Below are 26,581 nucleotides of genomic sequence, written 5' to 3'. Positions count from 1 at the left end.
TTTTTGCAAAAATAGTGTTTGAGTTACTAGCATGATATTGTTTTCACGGCATTATGAACATAAAACCGATAAATTTCTAAGCTCTAAATAGAAAACATAAACAACCCACCCAGCTTGCGACATGAAAGATCGCGAATTAAACCGATAATTATTCGGATTTATGGCGACCCTTCACTGTACGCATTATCGTGATCACTTGATTTACTACCTTCTTGAACAATTATATGAAAACACCTCATACTGTTTTTAAAATGAGTGTTGAGGTTCGCTTGCCATAAAATATTTTGATAGGTGAGCTTATCTCACGCAAGTAATACAAGAACGTGATGTTAAAATTATATGTGAGTGGAACCATTTATCTTAAAAGATCAATTTCTTCGTAGTTTCGTAAGTGAGCTAAGTACGTGTATTTATTTATTATCCCTACTCAGTGCTATTACTGTAACATTTTGATTGTTTTGAATAATAACTCAATTACAAAAATACACATGAATATTTTTTTTCCCTTATTGTAGAAATGAGACTTATATATTTTCAATTCAGTTTAAGCTTTTAGAAAGTGAGCCGCAATAACTTGGTGTACGTAAATACTTAAAACACTACTATATATGTATATCCTTGGCTTTCCAATTGTATTTTCATATGGATATATAATTTTTCTATCAAAATTGACCAAAGCAATGCTTAAAAAGACTTAATATTTAACGAGTATTAATTTTAATCTATTTGAAATAATTGAATCCGTAACATCGCTTTTGGCTACCACGTTGGAGGTCCTGGGTTCATTTTCTAGGGGGATCAAAATAAATATGTGATATATTTCATCAAATAGCGCAGGACTCATCACCTTGCTTTAATGCAATTAACGATCAATTTATCACTGCCTCGATACGATGCAGTTGCCTATGTACGGATAAGGGTTGGATGGAGATATAATAATTTGTTTATATTCGTAATATTTATCGAATCCTTTCACCTTTTTCTCGAGATTCAATTTAATGATAACATTTCTAAAATATTGACTGTAAATTCTGAAAGTTTCTGGCATATTGAAAAAGCCTAATAAGATAAAAAATGTGAAAATATCAGCTGCGCAATTTTTTTTTCAAAAGAACTTCTTAGAAGTTCATAAAAACGGAAACCCGTATAAATATTTTTCCAGCGCTTTTTTTTTCTTTTTTGAAACGTTATCGGAAAGCTGGTCAAAAAATCTCTTGAGAAAAAACGTTAATTAAGCAATGTTTTTTCAAACTTGAATGCTTTTTTTTAGCTTTTGAACTTTTCAGATGGAACATTTAAAAACAACACATTTTTTTATGTTTCATAAATGAATGGACTAACTTTATATAAACGTTCGGTGTATTTAAAAGCGGTAAGCTAATTTAAATTTTGTTCCTTCTTTTTTTTTAGTACTAACTTTCTTTGTAAAAACAAATTCTATTAAAATTATAATACGTTATATTCATGAAAAAAATCTTTGATAATAAAGATAAGAAAAATCCCATCCCAGGTTATACGTTCACGAATTTTTTGAGGTGTCGAGTTAAAGATGTGGAGGTTTACACCTTATACATATGTTTGAAATCAGTGGACAGATAGTTAGTTCTTGTACATATAAGTAAGAAGAAAAATTGACGAGGTGGAGTTTGAATGATTAAATAATTACAAAATGTTATATTGTTAATACTGGAAATACATAAGTAAGTTAATGGAAAAGTAAGGAAGATAAACACGATAAAATCAGGTATTGAGGTAGCAATCAGGAGGGAAAATAAAATATATCATTAAAATAAAAATCACAAAAAGCAATATGTGTAAGAAATGCGAATCTTTGCATGAACATTTCTATTAGATTTTTTTAACTACACTTCTAGACTTTGAAGGAAACCGTAATAATCACCAAAATTAAATTAAATGTTTAATTTTCTCACGATACTGGCGTAAAAAGTTATTTAAATGATAATTTGGACGAAAAGGATAATTATCGACTTAACATTTTTCCAATTATGAAATACTTCAAGATATTATAATTCTTAAATAGTTAATTAAACTATATATTTTGTATCATTTTTAGATTTAAAAAAAATGGTCTCCGAAACTTCCAATTAAATTTATTTCATAATAATCGATCTTCAAATAACTATAAGCAATTGATAAATCCGGTAAAACTAACTATTAAAAAAGTAAAGATATCGCTTCAAATAATTTGTAGCGTTATGGTTATCAAGCGTCTTTCTTTGAAATGGCTCAGATCGAAAACAATAGTAAGATAACGAACGGATTAACTAAGTAGTTAAGAAAACTTTATCCTTACTTTTAGTTCTATTGACTTAAGACTTGGTACTTTTAAAGCGGTTTTCGATCGGTGTAATCAGAATGTTAAAGTTACTATTTTTTGTGATTATTTGTTTTTTACCGAAAAGAAGTTGAAGTTATCTACCTTATAATTATTTTGATGTCCAATCCAATAAATGACTTAAGGGCATAGTCTACTCTTCGAGATTTACAACCTTGTAAATTATATAAGTATATTTCAAGGACTTTTAAATAAACAAAAAAACAATTTTACTGTTTGAGTTATAGTTTTTATAATAGGACTTGTGGTCTCGTGGTTAGTGTGGCGGATTTTGAGTCTGGGTTTTTGGATTTGAACCCACTCTACCACAATATAACAACTATTTTGAATAACAGACCGCATTGGCCTTAAAATTTATATGATGTAATACAAATCAAAAGTAATTTGATTATTCGTGTTTAATAACACGAAAATTTATCTTTAAAATAATGTAGCAATTCCACATTAATTTACCTCAATATCTACTTTAAGCTTCAGTCTATCTTTCTAATTATATTATGGAAAAATGGTACCTATTTCGGTTAGTTTGTTTTCAGGCAATTTGACCATCATGATTAAATATATTACTTTCTTCAACTCTGGTTTCAAACATTAAATCGTTAAAAATCGAACAAAAAACCACATTTTCTTCAATTTCCTGTTTATCTATCTTTTTAAGACTAACGTTTTTCATGAATTCTCGTTTTATCATATGCGAATATATCGTTGATTTTCTGTTACCATCAAATGAATTATGCATACAGTGTAGGAATATAATTCATTCGGTATGTGGAATTTCGAATTACCGTCATATTTTTAGGGACGTGTCGCAAAGCCTAAGAAGGCTTACCGTAAAATACATCTGACATATTATTCTGAAAAAAATATACGCTTTCATCGATTTTTCATTCTACTGATTATGAAGAAAAAAACTTGCTTTTCATGATTTTGATAAATTGGTAATTCGTAACACCTTTAAAGTCCAAAAAACATATTTTAAAGGAAAAATAAATAGTGTTGTTTTAAATAATATTAAATATAATATTGTAATAAAATACGAGGATTATATATATATATATATATATATATATATATATATATATATATATATATATATATATATATATATATATATATATATATTTATATATATATATATATATATATATATATATATATATATCGGTAGTGTAATGGCAAACGGGTACATCTGTCAAATTTTTTATTTTCTAAGTTTGTTCCACAAAATGTCTAAAATAGTGTATTCCATTATCTAGCAAAGGATATAGCTGTCATTGCAATACTTATTTAGTTTTATTAAGATATGTACATATGCCATCCGAACAAAGCGTTTAATTTCACAAGTTTGTTTTTGCTATCCTGTAAAATTTGGTCTGAGACAGATAAATCCCTTTGCCTTTACACTACCGATATATATTTATAGATTTGGCATTTTATTTGTAGAACTCCATTTTAATATATCTAACTAACTAACTAACGATCACGCCGCTTTCCCGCAGGGGTAGGCAGAGAGAATCGAACGCCACACCACTCTGTTTTTGCAAACATTCTTCGCCTCTTCTACATTCATGCATCTTCTCATACATACCCGACGATTATTACGACTCCTGACCCGGCCGCTTTCAAGTATTTGACATACCTGATTGTGCCAGGTTTTCTTCGGTCTTCCTCTCCCTCTTTTTATAACTACATTCGCCTCATAAATTTGTTTAACCGTTCTTTCCTAACTCATACGTTCCACATTCGTTCCTCAACACACCTTTCTTAATTTTATCGATAATACTTATCTCAGCCTTGCATTCTTTCCTTATTTCATCATTCGAACATCTATCAAACATCGTTTTGCCACACATTCGTCTGAGGGATCGCATTTCGACTGCATTCAGTCTGCTTTCATCCTTCTTTTGCTCCATACTTCGCTTCCATACATAAGGATACATATTTCCATACATTTTTATCTATTAAATATTAAATCAAACTCTGATTTTCTGAGACTACTTAGTTGTATTTTATTATTAAAAAAGACACAATAATCAACTATGTGACAACTGTTTCGCCAAGTTAAGGCATTTGCAATCGAAAGAAATACATAAATTTGAATACGAGTATTTGAGTTGGTTCGAGTTCGTTTAAGGTCCCATTTACATAAATTAATAAGGCAAACTTCTGAGATTCAAGAAAATGAAAAATTCTTATCGTTTCGTAGATTTCTATAATTGGATTTGCGAAATCTGGAATAAAATCTGGTTTGGGCATTAGCAAAGTGCAAGGGGGTAGGAATTTATTGCACCTGATGAGTCCTGGACCTTGCAGCCAGTCGGGGAGGTCGGGGGTAAACTGCGCACGGGGCACGCCCTATGATTTATTGGCCAATAATGCTTTCACGACGACAATAGGGGCTGGCCGTCATAAACAACAAACAAGTCAAGCGGTGGTGGGACCTTTTGTCGCCCCGCTACATCCTTCGCCCCCACCCGGTGGGATGAGGGCGTCCCGGACAATTTGTGCCGCCGCCGCTATGTAATAACGATTTATGACACCACATTGTGAGAAACATGACATTATTCAAAACGATTATGTGTCGCCGATCGTTGCGGGTGGAAATATTACAATATGTTGTCTCCGCGACACTAAATCTTATTGACGGCTTCATATTGAATTAGCGAGATCGGACAATAATCGCGGCACATCCGTTGCATACGCAAGATTACACACCACTTTTTTTTAAAAATTTCCTATGTTGTTTATACCAACAAAAAGGTTACGGTGAAGATTGTTAAAGAAATGTAATTTGTCGCGTTCGATATTAGATCCTGTCGAAGGGATAAAGGCAGCAAAAAATCGATATTTTTTTTGTTTTATAGTAACACCTAGTGTCCGCCTCCGTAGTGTAATTAATGGTCAGCACGCTCGGCTACCGTACTGGAGGTTCAAGGTTCGATTCCCAGGGGGGGGTCAAATAAATATAAGTGATTTTTTCACTCTTATATTTATTCAATATTACCTTGGACTGGTACCGGAAGCGAAAGGGCCTATCATCTTTCCTTCACGTGTTAACGATCAAGATGACACTGCGTTTATATAATGCAGTGTCTTATGCACCATTGGGGTGCGGATAAGGGTTTGAATGAATGAATGAAACACCTATCTGCTGCTCAGTAAAGTAAACATGATAAGAAATTAGACGTTTGTGTATGAAGTTGAATGTAATCAAACATCATAAGGTTTCTGAAGGACACAAATATGTACATATATGCACACCGCCGCATCAAAAGGTTTCTGAAACGCACAAATATCTGCAAACCGCCACAACATAAGGTTTTTGAAATGCACAAATGTGTGTTTGTATTTTCTCACTGTAACACTGTTTATGTTCTCACTGAAAAATGGATTATTGTCAATAATTTTTAAAGATTTTTAATTAAAATTTTACCTGATACTTGATCAACTATTTTTGACAATTATTTATTCAAATCTATTGTGACGCGTGTTTTGATACAATAATACGTTGTTTGATAATGATTTAAAACGTAATAAATTTGGGAATTAAGTAAGTAATAGAAATAGATAAGTTTTTCCCTCAAAGTAAATGGAGAATCGATTAATAAAAATTAAAGCGAATTGAATAATAAGGTATTCACGATCTAAAATACAACAAAATTCAAATTGAAACCTCACAGATTTTTATCCAATAATGCAATGTATATCAAAACCTGCCTTGTTTAATAAAGGCTGAGGTAGATGGCTTTTAATTAAAAATTTCGTTCAATATTTTGCCTGAGTAACCTCGAAAATTGCGATTTTGAAGGACGATGACTTGAAAGTTCTCCATTGCCTGACGTTACTCATTTCGGCCGCAGTACTTCTCTATGCAAATATTTTTCTGTCATTTCGTCGCTCTAAAAAAAGATAAAGACAAAAGTTTTAATCAAGATATTTTCCCCGACGAAAAGGATTCAAACTAATCCTGAATATTATAAAATCACACTTTTGCAAAGGCAGATGTTTTAACTTTATATATGACGAACGAACGCAAACTTTGGATGTTGTATGTGTAATTTGACACCGGAGTGGTCGCGGGGTTTATACATGCGATATGAAATAGTAGTTAAAAATCTAGTAACGTAATGTAGTAAAAATGATATTTCTAGAAATTTGCATTATTGTGCAACATTATGAGTTTCTGTGTTCTTAATACACATTAACCACCTTAACAGGTTTATTATATGTATTTCATATGTTACTTACCTCAGAATGTGTCAGGAAGGTCTCTTATAGATTGTGGGTTTAATTGTATTACGTTACTAAATATCTTAAAAATAACATAATTTTAAAACTATTTTATAAAAAAACTATTTTTTAAGTCGAATAGTGGAAAATCATAAACTTTCATCTGTCTAGTAGCATTCACTAAATATGATTTTCTGAAATAGAAAGTGTTCTGTAGTAAAAAAAGGAATTGAATGATCCTATTGAGAGAGCTTTAAACGTTCTTAAGATGATTGTATAAAAAATTATGTAACGTGAATCTGATTGCGAACTAGATTCAAATCTGCCATTTACGCAGTAAGTGATTTGTGGCAAAACAAGAATATTGGAACAATATTATATAAGGAGACAAGTTGTAAATTAAAAAAAAATTCATTTTATAATATTGCATAACAATTTAAAAAAAAACTTAAAATGGAGAATGGCGCAGTATTCATCGATAGTGTAAAATAATTTTTGTTTAGTAATAATTTGGGAAAACCCCATTACCCGATACTTACCGAGCTTTGTATATCTTCAATATATAAAAATAAAACATGTAAATTTCTCTTAGAAATTCGAGCAACAGACATCATTTGTAAACATGTATTCAAATAATTCCAGGTTTAAGTAATGGATTTCCACACCGTTAAACTCGGATCGGTACAGCGCTAGCGGAGCTCGGGTTAAGGGGTGGATGTGTAATACATAAAGAGTAGAACGAGGGATGGGGAAAACTTAAAGGGCCGGCGGGTGATGAGGCGTGTTACTAAAACTATTCAATTAAAAAGTGAGGTTCTCCAAACCTTCATTATACGTGGCCTTAACAATCTATTAAGCTCGTTCCCTGGAGGGCGAGCCGTGGAGATGTTCAATATTCCGAAAAGGGTTTTTGTGAAGTGGTCATTAAATGTTGTCTCATATTATTTTTTGATATCTCAACATGGATAAAAAAGAATATGGAAGTCTTGGCGTTTACATGGCGTACTTGACTGGTTTAAACGATCACTTTACACACGTGTAACATTCACCAATTTTACCCATGATTGATAACCACACTACTCAAATTTTTGGAAGTTCTATATTTATATATATGTATAAATATATATATATATATATATATATATATTTATATATATATATATATATATATATATATATATATATATATATATATATATATATATATATATATATATATATATATATATATATATATATATATATATATATATATATATATAGATATATATATATATATATAAATATATATATTTATATATGTATATATATATATATATATATATATATATATATATATATATATATATATATATATATATATATATATATATATATATATATATATATATATATATATATATATATATATATATATATATATATATATATATATATATATATATATATATATATATATATATATATATATATGATCCAATTTCGAAATATTGTACAAGAATCACTAGATTTTTCACAACAGACATCTATTGGTGAGATGAAGAAGCCTTTATACTGAGTAGAAACTCTAATATTTGTATGTGAGGTCCAAATCATGGATTATAATCATACTTGAGAAACGCCAGGAAATATCGTTTTCATTTTATTATTTTAGCTTATAGTTTGACAATTTAATTTATTAACTACATATTGAGTGTGTCCAAATACTAATCTGAATTATCTCTAATTACAATAATGCCAAAAAATAATACTAAATAAATCCTATAACTCAGATTTGTGAACAAGTATTTGGATACACTCAAAATGTTTTGAATAAATGTGATCTCGATTGAGTCCATACAAAACGCGTCAGTAAGTAGCTGCTACTCTTCTCATTACCGCTGGATGCTGGCCACCTACGACTTCACTTAACAAAATCATTATTTTAGACCCACACGTGCCTACCACATTAGCTGAAAAGCTAAACGAACCACACATGTGGGTAATATGGATAGTGGTACGTACAAAACTGCTTGTGTGTATTTATAAATAGCGCGGTTTAATGATTTTGCGGGCTTTTTTGTTGTTTGTTTTTAACAATGCGTATGTCGTATTATGGTAAGTGCTTTTGTCGCAACCTATAATCATGAATAAATTCTCATACCCTCGGTTCCAACAATATGTTACAATTAAATACAAAAAACTAAAAATATTGACATCATTTGGAGTGTGTCCTAATACTTGTTCACCAATCTGGGTTTCTCCACTGAGGAGCTATTTTACTTTTTTGACATCTGAACATAGCTGAAGAAGAATACGGAAGTCAAGGAATTTGCAAGGCCTCGACCTACTGTTAAGTGGCTGGTTAAGTGATCACTTTACACACGTGTAACACTCACCATTCTACGCATGATATACAACTACACTTCTCAAATTTTGGAAGTCATTCATGTTTGATCCATCTCACGCGTTCCGTGATGGGGTTCACAGCAGCCATCTGTAATTGGATTTCTTAATTTTTCTAAAGCTTTCTAAATCCCATCACAGATGGCTGTTGCGAACTCAATCCCGTAATGTCATGAGATGGATCGTATATGTATGACTTTCAAAATTTAAGTAGTGTGGTTGTCAATCGTGGGTAGAATGGTGAATGTTACACGTGTGTAATCAGACCACTTAACCAGTCTTTGATAGGTCGTTAGCCCTGTAAATGTGCAGACTTCCATATTGTTATTCATCTATGTTATTCATCTATTAATTAAAGATGTCGAGATTTTTTTAATTTTTCTTTTATTGTCGTAGTTAAAAATAAACGATTTAGAGTTATTAAAGAAATACTTGTTTTTACACCACTTGAGTTTATTTATGACTACCAGTTTCAGAAGCTAAGCTTCCATCTTCAGGTCTAAATGTAAACCAAAACATAATTAAAAATAAACTATTCATTAAATATGGAGAGGGGTAAGTTAGGGTTAGTATTCATGAATAAACTCAAGTGGTACAAAAACAAGTGTTTTCTTTAATAATTTTTACATGTCTTACCACAAAGTAAATGCCAAAACAATAAACAAAACGATTTAGAGCACTAATAATGTATTTTTCGAGATAAATTGTAATATTTAATGGGTAGCTTCGACTAGAAATATGACCAAGTGTTGAAAATTGTACGACGGTTGCGCTAATGTATTTTCCCCGCGGGTTATCAACCCTTAAGCGCTTCGCGTCCTCTTTTCATTTCAGCCAACATTAATCCCACTGGGAAATAAGCGAATACTGCGGTTAAACTAATGTGAGAGTGTGACGAAACCTGCGATGTTAGTTTATTTAGGGTCGTATACTGAAATTGTGGTTGCCTAACAATGTCAAAGTTGTAAAATGCATTCGATTCAAACGGTTTTACGTCCGATTTAGGGGGAATAAAATCGGCAAATAAAGCGCCGAGACTACGGGGGATTTATTTTTATAGTTCAACCCAAATCCCACTCGCAATGAATTTCCCGAGATATGGGAAGTAAAGTTTTGCGAAAAGTTAGCCCTCCTATCGACGCCGAGAGAAAAAACAAACTTCCTACCCAAATACTAACTTTTTTAGAAGCCAATCCACCAAACGCCGGGAATCGAAATCATTTTCTTACTTTGTTATTTATTCTAGGAATTTTCCTAACTCGATAAGGCAATAGTCGAAATGCGATCTCTCAGACGAATGTATGGCAAAACGATGCATGATAGATGTGCGAGAGTTCAAGGCTGAGATAAGCTTTAACGATAAAATTAAGAAGCATATCTGGCTAGAGTATACGAGATTATATAAGGAACGCCAGGATAAGGGAAATATGCGAGATCGAAGATGTCGTTAAGTATGGAAGGTAACGAAAGAGACAATGGTATGCGCATGTAAGGAGAATGGTACCATTCAGACTCACCCCACATTGCACTGTTCGGCCAAACTCAAGGTAGACGATTCCCGGGCAGACCATCAAAGAAATGGATTGACAGCTGGGTATCGACATAGCAGGACGCTAATCCCTCTTAAAAACAAGCCACAAACCCCACACCAAGAAGAAGAAGATAAAATCAAGAAAGGTGTGTTGTTATGGTTAGGGCATGTGGAACGAATGCGTGAAGAAAGAAAAAAATATGAGGCGAATGTGTTTGGTATGCAAAGCAGATGTAGAACGAGGATAACTTGGTATGATACAGTATATTTCAATGATAGGAGAAAAATCGGCGAGCATCTAAAGTAAAATGCAGAAATGTGGTATGGGCAAAGATTTTTTACAAAGAGAGATTGGTGTGGCTTTCTTTTCTTTCAGCCTACCCCTGCGGAGAAGCGGCGTGGTAGTAATAATATTTAATAGTTGATTAAAATAATATAAAAATACATTTATCCTAATTTTATTTACGTGTGCCCTAATATCGGGGTTTACGAACCATTAATTAGGTGTATTTTATCGTACTAACCAAACATATAAATAATTTTCAAGTAACGCTTAGATTTGTATACAGTCAAATTGTCTTTTTTGAAGTCCTTGAAGATCAATTAATTTTTATTAGCAAAAAACGCGACTGTCATCATTTGTAATCGAGATAAAAGGAAATTCTTTCAAAATAATCATAATTTTCGTTCAAAACGAATAATAACACATAAGATATCTTATTAATTTTACTTTCGTTATCGGAGTGTAATGAAAATCGAAATTAAATACATACATTTTGAATATTGGATATCGAATATGGGAGTTTATGTCCTCGAAGGTATCGCATTGAAAAAATCCTCTGGAGGAATTCAATAAAAAGGGGACTTAATTCAGAAAGTTACTCTGGAATTTCTACGTTTAGAAAGTAGGTGGACAAATTCGCAGTAATAAATTCTACTTATTAAATGAATTCCACTGACTTCTGCGAACTGCCACGGATCTCTCCCCCGGGAAGGGTGGAGGTGACGTCACACGTCGGCCGTAAGACATCGGATTAAAGTCAAACTTTTATCGTAGGAAAAAAAACTCCTTCAGCTTCTTAATTGGAATTCCGCGCTTTACTTGATTGGAAGATCAAATTTATTATATAAAACCATTTTTAATGCTTGAGCGTTTCTGCTTTTATCTTCGATATTGAATGTCACATTGATGGGATCAGATTTAATTTAAAATGAGAAATTGAAATTGAACCAATTTCCAGTTTTATTAATTTTATGCAAATGATTGTCGGTGCCACATTATATACATATAATACTCGTATCCAATTTTTTTTAAATCAAATATTTTCGGATAGTTTCGTACAGCTAAAATAGAAATTTTATAAACAAATGCCAAATTTTCTAAGCACCACTTTTTTTCAATTTATCGTTATGTAAATCCTAACTTATGGTATGCTATATTAGTCATATTTTCCAGCAACGATTTGTTTTAATGAATCCACTATTTGTAAATATTGTGTTTACTTCCTTAAATAGAGAAAAAATAGTAATACAACAAATTTTTACTAAGATATTTTTTGGCGGTTGCTCTTGTATACATGCAACTCAAAGATACACAGATACGATCGCTTGAATTTTTTCTTAGATTTATCACCAAATTCCTATGACCAAACGATGTATATGTTTGATTTTGATTCTAAATGTAGGTAGTACACAAGTATATAATTTACTAATACTACTGAGTCCTACCCTCACCCAATCGTGCATAGGATACTTCATGTAATTGATTCAATGTTTATAAAATTGTTTATTATATGAAGACAAATTTACCTATCCTAAACTTCAGCTGCCAGTCAATGGTAAATAAATATTAGAATGAAAAAACATTTTTTTAGGTAGCCAAATGCACTAAACAAAGTATACAGCATTTATATTCCAAAGGTGAACATTTTTGTGGAAATGATAACTGCATCTATACAAAATTTCAAATATATAAATTGGGACGTTTCTTAAAAATAAAAATAAATAATCAAACTTAAATATTAAAAAGGAAAATAGAAAAAACATATATTTAACTAAACATAAAACAAACACCAAATCTTACAAAAAAATTCATCTCTCCTGTTATAATGATTTGAATGCAGATTTCATTGAAAAACTTAATTTTATTTCTGACCATAACATTTCATATATTATATATATTTGAATTAGAGTACGTTGATAAAGGTTAATTTGATGGTTTTATCTATTTATTTATGTCGAGGACTGAAAAACCATCAGCCGTGTAAATTTGTCTCCATGTTGTGTTATCACCATGCTTATATTTTTTGTTAAGATTTATCTTAGTGATTAATTTAAACTTCTTGTAGAGGATCTTATGTACTTGCTTTTATCGGTTGGAGGATATTGCTAAGAAGCAATATCCTCCAACCAATCAAAAGCATACGAATTTAGTTTTGAAGAAATCCTTTCTTTTAAAGTATTCAGATAGTAATTAAAATTGAGTAAAGTTTTACGAATGAAATTTCCGTAAAGAGCTTCTATATCCACCGGTACGTGTGTAAAAATGCTCAAAAGCTCGCGTCGCAAAAAATAAACATTCATAATCAAAGCCATAAATTGCGTCTGGCATTTGTTCGGTTCGGACAAAATTTACGGCGAACTTCTGCGGGCAAAAGAAATATTAATTTTCTTCACGTAATTTACTCCAAAAGCGGCTGGGTTTACATAAACTTGGCAAACTACTCCGAGAGGGGAGGGCTTGAGCAGGGTGGTCAGTGCGAGTTTAACGCTAACCCGACAGTTACGCTGCACGAATTCAATAGGCTTAATACCCGGTTACAGTTAACTAAAAGGTCGGGGAATCGGGCCTCCGTAAGCACTGCAATCGCAAGGACCTCTTTAGAAACACCTAATTAGAGCCTGCGACTTTCCGACGAGCGAGTTCAGACTGGTTAGTGTGTTTTGTAAAGAGAACCATCTGTAGAAGTGAAATAAACATAATAACGTATAAACCGAGTTGGTTTATTCTATAAAAACTTATTTCCTTTCAACCTTGTTGCATAGCGAAATGTTTTTCATAAAGTTAACGGAAAACTCCGACAGAGTTGGAATTATTACTTCCACGATAAAGAGATTATGTGAAAAGTCCTTTACTTACTTTACTTTGCGTGTGGCTCAGGCTTCTTCTTCACCCATATGGGTTGAGTCTTGGCTACAGTTTTGTCAGCTTTCAAAAAAAAATTTAAAAAAATTATGGTCTGCTCAGCTCCACACTCACAATCAGGGTTGTACCTTTTCCCCCACCTCCAAAGTAATAAGTTGCAGCAACCCTGCTCCATTCTTACTCTATTCTGCTGTACTCACACCCTTCGGAGCAGATCCAAACCCCTTACATGAAATGTTGGGTCCACGATTAATTGTTTGTTTACTGGCCCATCTTTATTTCCATTTTTTCTCTTTTTCACAATTCCTCAAAAAAAGTCCTATAATTAATTTGAGTGATTGTGCAAAATATAATAATTTGTAAAAAATGAAATAGTATTGTACTCGTATTAGGTGCTTGGAGCGTCGATTGTTTCCAATTTTATTAAGATTTAAGAATCGTTATGTTTTTGCATACATTTCTGTACGTATTTGTTTTAAATGCACATTTATTTGTTTATACTACAAATGATTTACTCATTCCAAAATAATCCTACTGCGTTTTTTTTTATACAAAGAAAACTTCTTTGATAGGATATTTTGATAAATGCGATCAGATAATAAAAAATCAATAAAATTTTATAAGATAATTTTAATACTTTGCAAATATTACATATTTGCAAAGTATAAGACAATCTCATCGTATGAGAAGAATAAATTTTAGAGCTATGTTTTAGAGTAGTTACCTACCTCTGTGAAGAAATGGCGTGATGGTTAGTTAGTTAGTTAGTTAGAAATGACAGTGTTACATCTGAATAGACATTTAAAAAAAAATACTCTCATGTGTTACTCAAATATGTTTCTTTATATTTCCTTGAATATATTAGTACGACAAAGAACATATGGGTAAGTATTACTATCAGCTGTTCAGAAGCTCCGTAAGCCCATCTTATTTATTTTAGGTAGGTACATTAATTTTTAAGTTATATTTATGATGCGAAGAGCGCAAAGAATTATGTTAACAACAAGAGACGTGCATGCGAAGATAAACATTTTTACGAAACGTAATTTCCACTTCTGATCCTCGTGAATCGCGCGCTAGTAATGTTCACGTGTGCAAATTGCGTGGGAAAAGAGGCAATTCATCATGCGATGTAGCAGATAGAAAGATAAGATAGAACAGGGATGGCGGACCTATGGCACGTGTGCCATAGGTTACACGCGAGACGATTTTGCATGGCAAGAGAAAAAATAAAAGTGATTTTACAAAATATTAAAAAAACTTTCAAATAGTATAAAAAATCAATTCATTTTTCATACAAACCCTTATCCGCATCCTATGGTGCATAGGGCACTCCATAATATAAACGCAGTGTTATCTTGATCATTAACACATGAAGGAAAGGTGATCAGCCCTCCGCTTCAGGTACCAGTCCAGGGTTATAAAAATAAAAAAATAATGAAATAGCCATGTGTATTTTTAGCGTTCATTAATAGTTTCGCAAACGACGGAAATGAAGGATATAACGCCATTCATGATAATAATAAATTTGGATAATTTATATAGCGCCATTTGCGTAAAATACTACCTCAAGGGCGCTTCACTGTGAATGAATTGGAGAGAAGATGATGGTGGAAATGATAAAGCAAACAAATGTGTTTCTAGTTTTATTCTAAAGATTATCTCACTCTTACTATTTCTAACCATTGGTGGAAGAACATTCCACGCCATCGCCCGCAATAGCAAAGGCACGCTCGCTAAATTTAGTGCAGTGGTTGCAAGCGGGTAAGAACACTTTACCCATTGCAGTTGTTGAAGCCGATCAAAGCGTGAGGCGTCTATCAACCAATTCATTTGGAATACACAACTCTTTTAGATCGCATTGCATTTAATACTTCCAGCACGGTGATTTTTTTGTTGTTGTAATAAACAGTCTATTTTCATTAATATTATTTTTAAAATTAAAATGTAACATTGTTTTAAAATCGCTATAAATATTTTGTTATAACTTAATTATAATGTGTACCGGTTTCGAAGCTAATCGCTTCTTTATCAAGACTGATTAATACTATAAATCGATAAATCGATAAAATGAAAAATCAGTCTCGATTAATCGGTCTTGATAAAGAAGAACCGGTAGACATTATAATTGAGTTATAATAAAATATTTATAGTGATTTTAAAACAAAGCTACACTTTAATAATAAAATGGAAAATAGCAAGGATAGTGTTTATATTGAAATTAAATTAAATTTTTATTTATTTATATTTTATTTTGCCATTAATAAGTACTAAATTATTTTTTTCGATGTATTAAGTTACACAAATATTTGATGCATTTTCATTTCTATGGCATGTGGCACGCGGCATATTATAAAAAAATGCCACTCAGGCTCAAAAAGGTTCGCTATTCCTGAAATAGAAGATAGATAGAGAAGACGAAACCCCGCAGAGAAAATTAGACTCGCGGGTTCATAACTTACCGGTAACTGGCAACCTCACCCCAAAGCCCGACAGACCGACTCTCACGTTATATTTTTCAAGTTTAGTTTGTATGGAAATATCGTTTTCATTATAACAGCATAATTAATGGCGAGTTACCGTTTCGTGAATGATTTATACGGTCTGTGGACGTCTGACTAATAAAGTACCTTTTTTTACTATTGTTTTATCAAAATGCGATAATTTGATGCACTTTGAATGTAACTTGTCACGCTTATTAATGCTAAATGCTTTATCAAGTAAATTTAAGTTTTTTCAACATTAATTTTTTTTATTACTTTCATTTGTTTGAAAGATAATAACAGCTAAAATTAATTTAAAATTACAATATAAAACAAAAATCATAGGGCAATTAAAGTTTTTTGTATTGTACGAGTATAACTGTAATAAGTGCAATACAAAAAACGTTAATAATAGAAAATAAATATAAAAATAAAGTAAACAAAAATGAAAGTTCGCTTAAAAGGTAGGTAAAGCTAGAATATATTGAAATGATTATTTGTAATTAAGGTTGGGGTATTTTTTTAATTGTTGATAAGAGCTAGGAAATATATACAAACATACATACAGGTATATCAACTTGGAAAAATAGTTATAATAATTTATGATTCTGGAAAAAAAATCATCTTATTTTTATTCGTAGATAGGTACTTGCCTAGTTGTACGTTTAGGGATAGGAATTTAAATTATCTCAAGGGCTTATGGGCAAACTATTTATGTAAGTTGTTATTCACAACATTTTGGGTATCAAAATCCTTGTTTACAAATGTGGGTTTCTCCACTTAGGACTTGGTTTTAAATTTTAACATCTCAACATATATGAACAATAATTTATTATCATGTTTTTTGTTCTTCTGCATCTATGTTGAGATGTAAAAATATAAATATTAACTCTTAGGTGGAGAAATCCTGATTTGTACACACAAGGTCAGATTTACAAATGCTGATTTGTAAACAAGAATTTGTACACACCCAAAATGTTGTGAATAAAATAACTGGTCAAATTATAAGCGTCATAAATCATGTTATTTTTTGACATCTCATCAAAGATGAAGAAGAATATGGAAGTCTGGGCATTTACGGGGCTGACGACCGTCATAGGCTGGTTTAAGTGATCACTTTACACACGTGTAACATTCACCAATTCTACCCATTATTGACAACCACACTAATCAAATTCTTGGAAGTACTATATATATGAACCAATTTAGAAACCTTGTTCTTGAATTACTAGAACTTCACTAGAGACATCTATTGGTGAGATGTAAACAAAATGTTATAAAAAAATCATGTTTCAGGCGTCTCCTAGTAAGTCAAATTATGGGTAAGGATCTTGCATAAATTTAAAAAGAGTCTCTCCTAAATAAAAAGCTTTCTCCAATCTATCATATTTGTGTCGTATGGTGGTTCAGCAACACAGCACCTTCAGAATTTTTTTTCAAAGATTTTACATTAAAAATGTTTCAATAATTGACTTGGTTTTTATTTTAGAGCAATTGTGAAATGATGAAATTAAGACTTTATTATGTTTCATAAATGAAATATCTGATTCGAGTCTACGTTGGATTAATTAAATAAATATGTTTGGTGTTTAGTAAAGTCTTGGTTAACGTTAGTCAAATGGATCGTAAGTATTATTTACTGTTATCAGTAAATAGGGTTTATACATTACTACCATCTGGAATTACGCTCTATTAAATATAATTGAGTTTATAAGACATTAAGCAAGTAAGACGATTAGAACTACAAAATAAGTCTAGCTCCATATTTTGTACGGTCTTATAAAAAAAATCCATTATCTTCAGCCTTAAGCAGACTTGGAAAAGAATACAAGTAAACTGATGCTTGAATATTAGTCCATGTCTACATTAATGACAACTAATTTAACAGATATATCTTTTTAAATTAAGCTTAGTTTAAAAAGGTAGTTTGGAGAAAAATAATATAGAAAATCGTAAAATAACAGTATTCAATTGGGAATTGTTATATTTCGACAAAAAATATGCAGTGATTAGTTTTGTGGTAGACAATTAAACCACCTACCTAAATATTTGAGGTTAGAGTCCTGTTTTTTTCCTCTACAAAAAATGTTATTTTATGTTTTATGTTATTGTAATTATTCCATTAATGCTGAACACATAAATAATCAGAGTTATTGAATATTTTTAACAAACAGCGGTATTTACCATTTACCAAGTAAAACTTAAATTATCCGCCTCCATAGTGTAATGCTTGGCTACCGTACTGGTGGTCCCTGGTTTGATTCCCAGAAAGGGGTAAAATAAATATATGTGATTTTTTCACTGGAATATTAATTCAATATTACCCCGGACTGGTATCTGAAGCAGATGGCTGATCACCTTTCTTTCATGTTTTAACGATCAAGATAACCTTGCGTTTATATGATGCAGTGCCCTCTGCACCATTGTGAGGAGTGGTTTTGAAAAAAAACTTTAATTAAAATGGATAGATATTACTACATAGTAACTGCCAAATCAATTGTTGAAGCTATTAAAAATTGTCAAAAACCTTTTTTTGTGTACTTTTAAATGTGTTTTCAAAGGCGATAAATGTTATTAATGTTTATTTAACTTTAATGTTTTAGATAACAATATAAAAAAAAAGTTATTCTTTTTTTATTGAATTATTTATTGCGTGAAACTGCCTAATTTTGGCGTATTAAATAAAAATAACAACAACATCAACAAAAACATATATCAATTTGAAAGTGAATATATTTTGCTTTATTTAGGTAACTAACTTAAATCAGATATTGCACTGTTGAAATAATTGGTGCAACAAAATCTAGCATTGCTTATGATGCAACGTTCGTTTCGAAATGTTGAAACAATTCCCCAGTGTACAAATACAAAACCACATCTATTATAACTATGTATTTATATAATCAAAATCAATACGTGAATTCAAGAAGGAAACAAGTCCAAATAACGTATCCAATTAAATAAACTAACTTAAGTAATTACCATAGATATACAACGAATACAAAAGATAACAGGTACTTTAAAAACATGCAAAAATATAAGATTGAAAGATATGATACAACCAAATTCGAAAGACGAGTAAGATGCCTAAATACTAAATATAACTTAACATAATAATCTACATCCCAAAAAGGGATATGAACTCATCTGTCTATTCTTCATTAAAAAACTATTAATTTTTGTAAACAATACTCCAAACTGTTGATAGTTTTTCGTGAATGCCTTAGTAACTCAAATAAAGTATGGAGCTAAGAAATTACTAGTATAAAATCTTGTTGAAACATTTCTTCGGCCTTTTTTAACCTGTTAAAGAACATATTATATAAATAAATATATATATATATATATGATATGTTCTTTAACAGGTTGAAAAAGGTTAAAAAAAAAAATAAAAATATATATATATATATATATATATATATATATATATATATATATATATATATATATATATATATATATATATAAATATATATATGTATATAAATATATATATATATATATATATATATATATATATATATATATATATATATATATATATATATATATATATATATATATATATATATATATAAATATATATATATATATACATATATATATATATATATATATAAATATATATATATATATATATATACATATATATATATATATATATATATATATATATATATATATATATATATATATATATATATATATATATATATATATATGTATATATATATATATATATATATATATATATATATATATATATATATATATATATATATATATATATATATATATATATATATATATACAACAGTGAATCAATGAAAATTACACCATTTATATTTTCATCGTAAGTTAGGAAGAAGTATTTTTCTAGAATACTTCAAAATATTTACATATTCATCCGTATATATAAATATATTTACAAATTTAACATATATTGAAAACACTTTTGAAAAATTTGTAATTTTTATTGCTTTCTGTTACTACATTGTTTCACACAGACGAAAACTTGTAAATGACGAACTTTATTATTGAACATGCTTTGAGCTGTGGTGCTGAAGACGTGTGTTAGGAATACCATTAAAAGTCAGAGGGACCAACGCCTTCATTTCCCAAGAAATATACATAGACTTTCGATTACGTGGTTCAAATGGATTCTCCGATATTTCAATAACTTTGTAAGGGGAGAAGATCACTTAGAGAGTTGTGGTCAACAGAGTAAAGAGAATAAGAGGACGAGGATGATAACACGTGCGGTGTTTAAAAACAAATAGTTAAAGATAAAACCTGAAACGCGTTTCACGCGTGGTAGAACTGAGAGATGCGGGAAGCCGAGAGAAATGAAAATGTCCCAACTCGAAAACTTCGTCATGTAGGTCACAAACATGAGCTCAATCATAAGTATCAATTTATTTTATTATAATTATCAAAAAGAGTTGCTGTAGTCTTAAATTCACGCGTCAATATACATAGTATAAGAATTACTTACGTATTTGGACTTGTGCGATGTATTTGTACAATATATCAGGGTTTTCCGTATTACCAGTAATATCTGCATTCAGAAAGCTTGCATTTCACAACTGTTCCCTTTAAACAAAACCCTGAATAACAATACTCCGGTTAATGAACCAGCCTGTACATACTAGAATCTCTTCAATCGTCGTACCAGTTTGATAGTGGTTCTGAAAGTTTTGAGTTCGTATCGTATCAAGATTTTAAAACTTATCAATGAGGACAAATGTCCTGAAATAATAATAAATAATGTCCTGAAATGGACAATGAAATCATTGCAGAATGTATGACTTTTTAAAATATACATTTTTAAGAATATTCATTCTTGATCTTTTACATATTCTATTATTTTGCCTTTAAATATTATAATAGATTTCAAGATAAAGTGGTATTTATCAAGTGAAACTTAATCCAATTAAAAATGAATAGATATTACCACAAAGTGACTGTGCCCAATCAATTTATGAAAATATTTCAGTAAACCGAAATCATACCAAGTTTGTTTTTTTTTTAACTTGCATTTTATTTCAAATAAGGGAGTTCTACGAGTTATTCAGTCTATTCAACTGTGCCTTTGGGCGCCAACTACATTATTAATAATAAATAATCTTAAAAATATGAATTGCACACAACGATTATAGGATCCGACACCTTCGCGTTTTTTGTGCATATTTTATACGTAATTCGCAACGTTTCACATGTGCTCTCTATTTTGGTAGATAGAAGTATAGGTACAAGTACGTGACGAACAAACCTTTGCGGGGTGTCATCAATTTCTCATTAGAATCCACATGGCTCATCATTAAATTTCAATTCTATGTCTCGTTAGTAGCCCAGCGCTATATTGATTTATGGTTCTTCGCACGATGTTAAACTTGACAATTAAAGATGGCCAAAATCGTAGAGTTTGAGCTTCAAGTTGCCTGTGTATTCCTGGACTTATAAGACAATTCTTGAAACAAGTTTAACGGTTGACTTTTTACTTAATAAATTGGGATTCGTTGGAACGCTTCTTGTCACATGATAACAACATCTGTATACAGTCATTTTCTATGTCTTGCCATTTGGCTGTCATTGCCGCAAATCTGTATATTTAAAATCAGGGCATTTACAGGTCTAACGACGGTCATAGGCTGGCTTTATTGATCACTTTACACACGTATAACATTCACCAATTCTACCCATGAATGAATACAAGTACACTACTCAAATTCTTGAAACTTCTGAATATATTGAAATATACTTTGTACAACATAATATAAAAAATATATCTTCATTAGAGATAATCCAGATTTGTGAACAAGAATTTGGACACACTTAAAATATCGTAGATACAATTTGTATTTAAGGAAATCTAGCTCATTAGAATTCAACTTAAAATCGTCCAAGCGTCTTATCATTAAAACGGCTACATGAATATAACCAATTTAAAGATGGCTTAGATAAGAATTTATAACAGAAAAGGTAGGTAAGCTGAGAGAAAAAGTGTTTTTTTTAGCAGGATTTCTGTTTTGTTGGATGAAAACAAATAAAAAAAGAACAACTGTAAAACGAATGCTTACCTTGTAAACTTTGTTTATAATTTTTAAACCTCCGGTTATGTAGCTAAACGTTTACACCACGAATGCGTGATGACCTGCCAAAGGCTGGTTTAATAATGGTGAATATGACACGTGTATGAAGTGATCACTTAAAGCAGCCTATGACAGGTCGTGAACCTGTTAATACCTAAACATTTATATTATTCTTCTTCTTTGTTGAGATATCAATAAAAATAACTCCTCTGTGGACAAACCCAGATTTGTGAACAAAGATTTGGACGCACTCAAAATATTGTAAAAAATAGTATTGATTTACGTTGGTCATATAAATAACTGTTAGAAAAACAGCTACAAAACATATTCCTTACATCAAGAAAATGTACTTTATATAAAAATGATATAGCGAGTAAATAATGTACACGCTACACTTTTTTTGTTTTTTTTTTCTGGGATAAAATCCCCTTTTTATCCGGTATATTGGAGAAGATTTCTGCGTCCATCATCAGGGATTTGGGGATATATTTTTTCTCTGTTTGTCACCATATATTTTGTGTGTTGAAATTGTTTTAAAAGCTATCTATTATTCGTAATATATTACTTTTTATTCCTATATTTGCTCACCGATATTTGACATGGGTATCACGCAGTTTTTTCTCCTAATATCATCATTCCTGTTTATTTTAACCCTGAAGCCAGATAAAATAATTTGGCATCTTTATTTATGTTGGACAAATTTTATTCAGCGGATGATAATCTTTTTTATTTGTTTTTTTTGTTGCCTAAGGCCAGAGATATGTTTAAATGAATTAAAATAGCACATTTGCATAAAAGTTCCATTATAAAACATGTATAAAAATCAATTTTAGTATTTGAATACGATTGTTTGTTCAACGTTTTGAGTTCCTAATTCCCGTGAGTAAAAAATAAATATCAAATTTTTTCATACTTAAGGCACCAATTATATTAAATATCTATTTAAATATACAAAAAAATATAAGTGGACTAATTATATATACCGTATTACAATATACACACATAGGAACGCTGTTACAAAGGAGGATCATTTTCCAAAGCTTTTTACTACTAAAGTTGGATGTAGCGCTTTAAACGAGCTTATCTTGGTTTTTCATTTCATATTTATTGGTTATTCGAAACTCGTTTCAGAGTGAATAGGAAGAATATGTATATTATACGTGAAACATACACATGATAAATATCATTAATTTTTATTGTTTTTATTATAAATAACTAACTTAATATTCTCTAAGGATTAGACAACAAGGTGCAACAGATATCAATTGAAAATAAGGTAGATAATAGACTATTGAGATGGTATGGGCACATGGAACGCAGAGAACTTGAACATATTGTGAACCAGGAAATCACCATGGATCTTCCTCGAAAGACATCTAGAGGAAGACCAAAAGAATACTGCGTCGTAAAAAGATCGAGATAATCCTGCGTCGATATAATGCACCATTGGCACTGCAGACAAGGGTAAGTAGAAAATAAATAAATTAATTAAAAAAATATATATATTATATATATAGTCATAAAAATAAATAAAATAAATATATATATTTATATATATATATATATATATATATATATATATATATATATATATATATATATATATATATATATATATATATATATATATATATACATATATATATATATATATATATTTATATATATATATACAGTATCTACTCAATGAATTAGGGCCACGCAGAATTTCGCGCAATTTCTCAATTCAAACAGGAATAACTCAGAGAAAACCTTGAATAAAACAACATTGAATTTTATTTACACATGAACACTTTATTACGCTTAAATTATGCATATATTTTCATATAAATATAGTTAGTATTTAGTATTTCCACCTTTGGCAGAAATAACTGCCTCAATTCTTTTTGGCATACTTAAAATGCACTGTTTTATCATGTTTTTTATTTCTTCGTCTTCTGACCAAATTTTTTGAATATTTTTTTTTAGACAGTCTACTGTTGGATTTTGAAATGAGTATACCTTATTTTTTAACATGCTCCATACGTTTTCTATAGGATTAAGGTCCGGAGAATTTCCAGGCCAGGGGAGCAAAGGCAGATTTTTGTTAGACAAAAATTTTATTATTGATTTAGCCCGGTGGCAAGGTGCCCCATCCTGCATGAAGGTGTATGGACCTTCTGTTGGGTCGAGTGTATGGTAGAAGGGCAATAAAATTCGTTCGAGGACCTGCTTATAGGAATTTTGGTTCATTGTTCCTTCCACGAAAAACAACGGCCCAGGTAAATTGTTAATAATACATGACCATATCATTGTTGCAGGGGGGTGTTTGATAACTTTTACCACACAGGCCTCATTGTAACGTTCCATTGGTGTTCTCCTGACGAATCGACGGCTCTCTGTCACGGCTTCGAACCGGCACTCATCACTAAAGATGACCTGAAAAATAATGAAAATTTAAGTTTAATTCAAATATATAAGTTTATTTACTAAAATGATATGTTGAAAATTACATTTAAATAAATACCTTTTTCCAATCATCTACCGAGTAATTTCGATGTAGCCTGGCCCATTTTAATCGATCCGCTTTCATTCATGGTGTCAATTTTGGTACTTTTACAGGGCGCCTGCATTTCAGATTTACTTCGTAAAGACGCTTCAGATTTACTTCGTAAAGACGCCTCAGTGTTGATACCGATATATTTATACCCTCTTCTTCCAATTTTATTTTTAATGTTTTTGCTGATGCACTACGGTTTTCTAAGGCACTTTGAACGATTTTTCGATCAGTCCTCGGTGTTGTTTTTCTAATTCTACGACAGTTCTTTCGCCGATTGCTGGTGGCGGGTGACTGATTTTTTATTGATTTTGTAATTCTGTCCACTGTTTGATGAGAAACGTTTTCTTTTTTTGAAATTTCTCTATTAGATAATATTCCTAATTTCAGTAGCACTATAACACTAGACTTTTTTTCCTCAGAAATGTCTTTAATTTTTCCCATTTTGTCCTTTTCAAAAAAAACACTTGTGTTTACGAAAAAAAATTATACTTTATGAAATAAAATTAAAAATTAAGTTTTTTTTACAAGGCACGATAACTATATAACCTCTCTGAACAAAACAACAACCAGAACTCAAGAAACTTCACTAATAAATGAGATAGGACCATTTTTTAACTTTCAACTATCTGTCTACCTGTGCTAATTAGGGACCTTTCTCAGAAAAAGGGTTTGAAATTTTGTAAAGGCTTAAATAATCCAGGTATATTTTACATATTATTGAAGGTAATATACATGATATTAGATGTCAATAGAAAACTTAAAGTATTTATGTAAAATAAATATAATAATCCAAAAGATTTCAAAGTATTCAAAAAAATAATGGGTGGCCCTAATTCATTGAGTAGATACTGTATATATATATATATATATATATATATATATATATATATATATATATATATATATATTTATATATATATATATATATATATAAATATATATATATATATAAATATATATATATATATATATATATATATATATATATATATATATATATATATACATATATATATATATATATATATATATATATATATATATATATATATATATATATATATATATATATATATATATATATATATATATATATATATATATATATATATATATATATATATCCATGATATATTTTAAATTCGAAAAAGGCGGAGTTGTGTTTTAAAAGTGTGAAAACTCATATAAACGGGTGTGTAAATAAAGTCGCCAATAAAGCTTATACGTACCACACATACGATGAAGTCGGTGACACGGTTTCTCCGCCGAGTGCTGACGACATGTTATTTTTTATACGAAACCCATTACTCGTGTACTATCACCTTAATGCGTCAAATTCCCTTTTAAATGGAACAAGTCAAAAGACGTTCGCGATGAAAAATGCGTAAAATGCTCTGGAGGTAAAGTTACGTAATTTGCGGACGGGATAAGATCGTCGTGGATAGATGAGTGTGGAAAAAAATATTGAAAGAAGATTGTCGGCCTCGTTGTGAAAACTCCAGGTGAAGGTCTTATATCGATCAAACCCCAAACCCCGAACCGTAGCCAACCCCTAGCCATTCCTCCCCTAGGTGGCGCCTACCCTCGGCCTTGTCTTCTTCTATCACATAAATAGCCACAATCAAAGTTCAAGCCTACATTCCTACATACATGCACGATGAGCTGGTTTGCTGATTCTTGTACACGGTGCTCTAGAACATGATGTAATATAAATATATTTTCTTTACTGCTCATAAAAAAAACATAATTATCATACTACAAAGGAAATTTTATTTCCAACTAGTGAACAAAATAGGGTTGGTTGTTGAAATATAAAAAAG

This window comes from Brachycentrus maculatus, unplaced genomic scaffold (genome assembly GCF_059751285.1).
Source record: "Brachycentrus maculatus isolate JH-2025_06_01 unplaced genomic scaffold, ASM5975128v1 h1tg000073l, whole genome shotgun sequence".
NCBI lineage: Eukaryota > Metazoa > Arthropoda > Insecta > Trichoptera > Brachycentridae > Brachycentrus > Brachycentrus maculatus.
Note: the sequence above shows the minus strand (reverse complement) of the source record.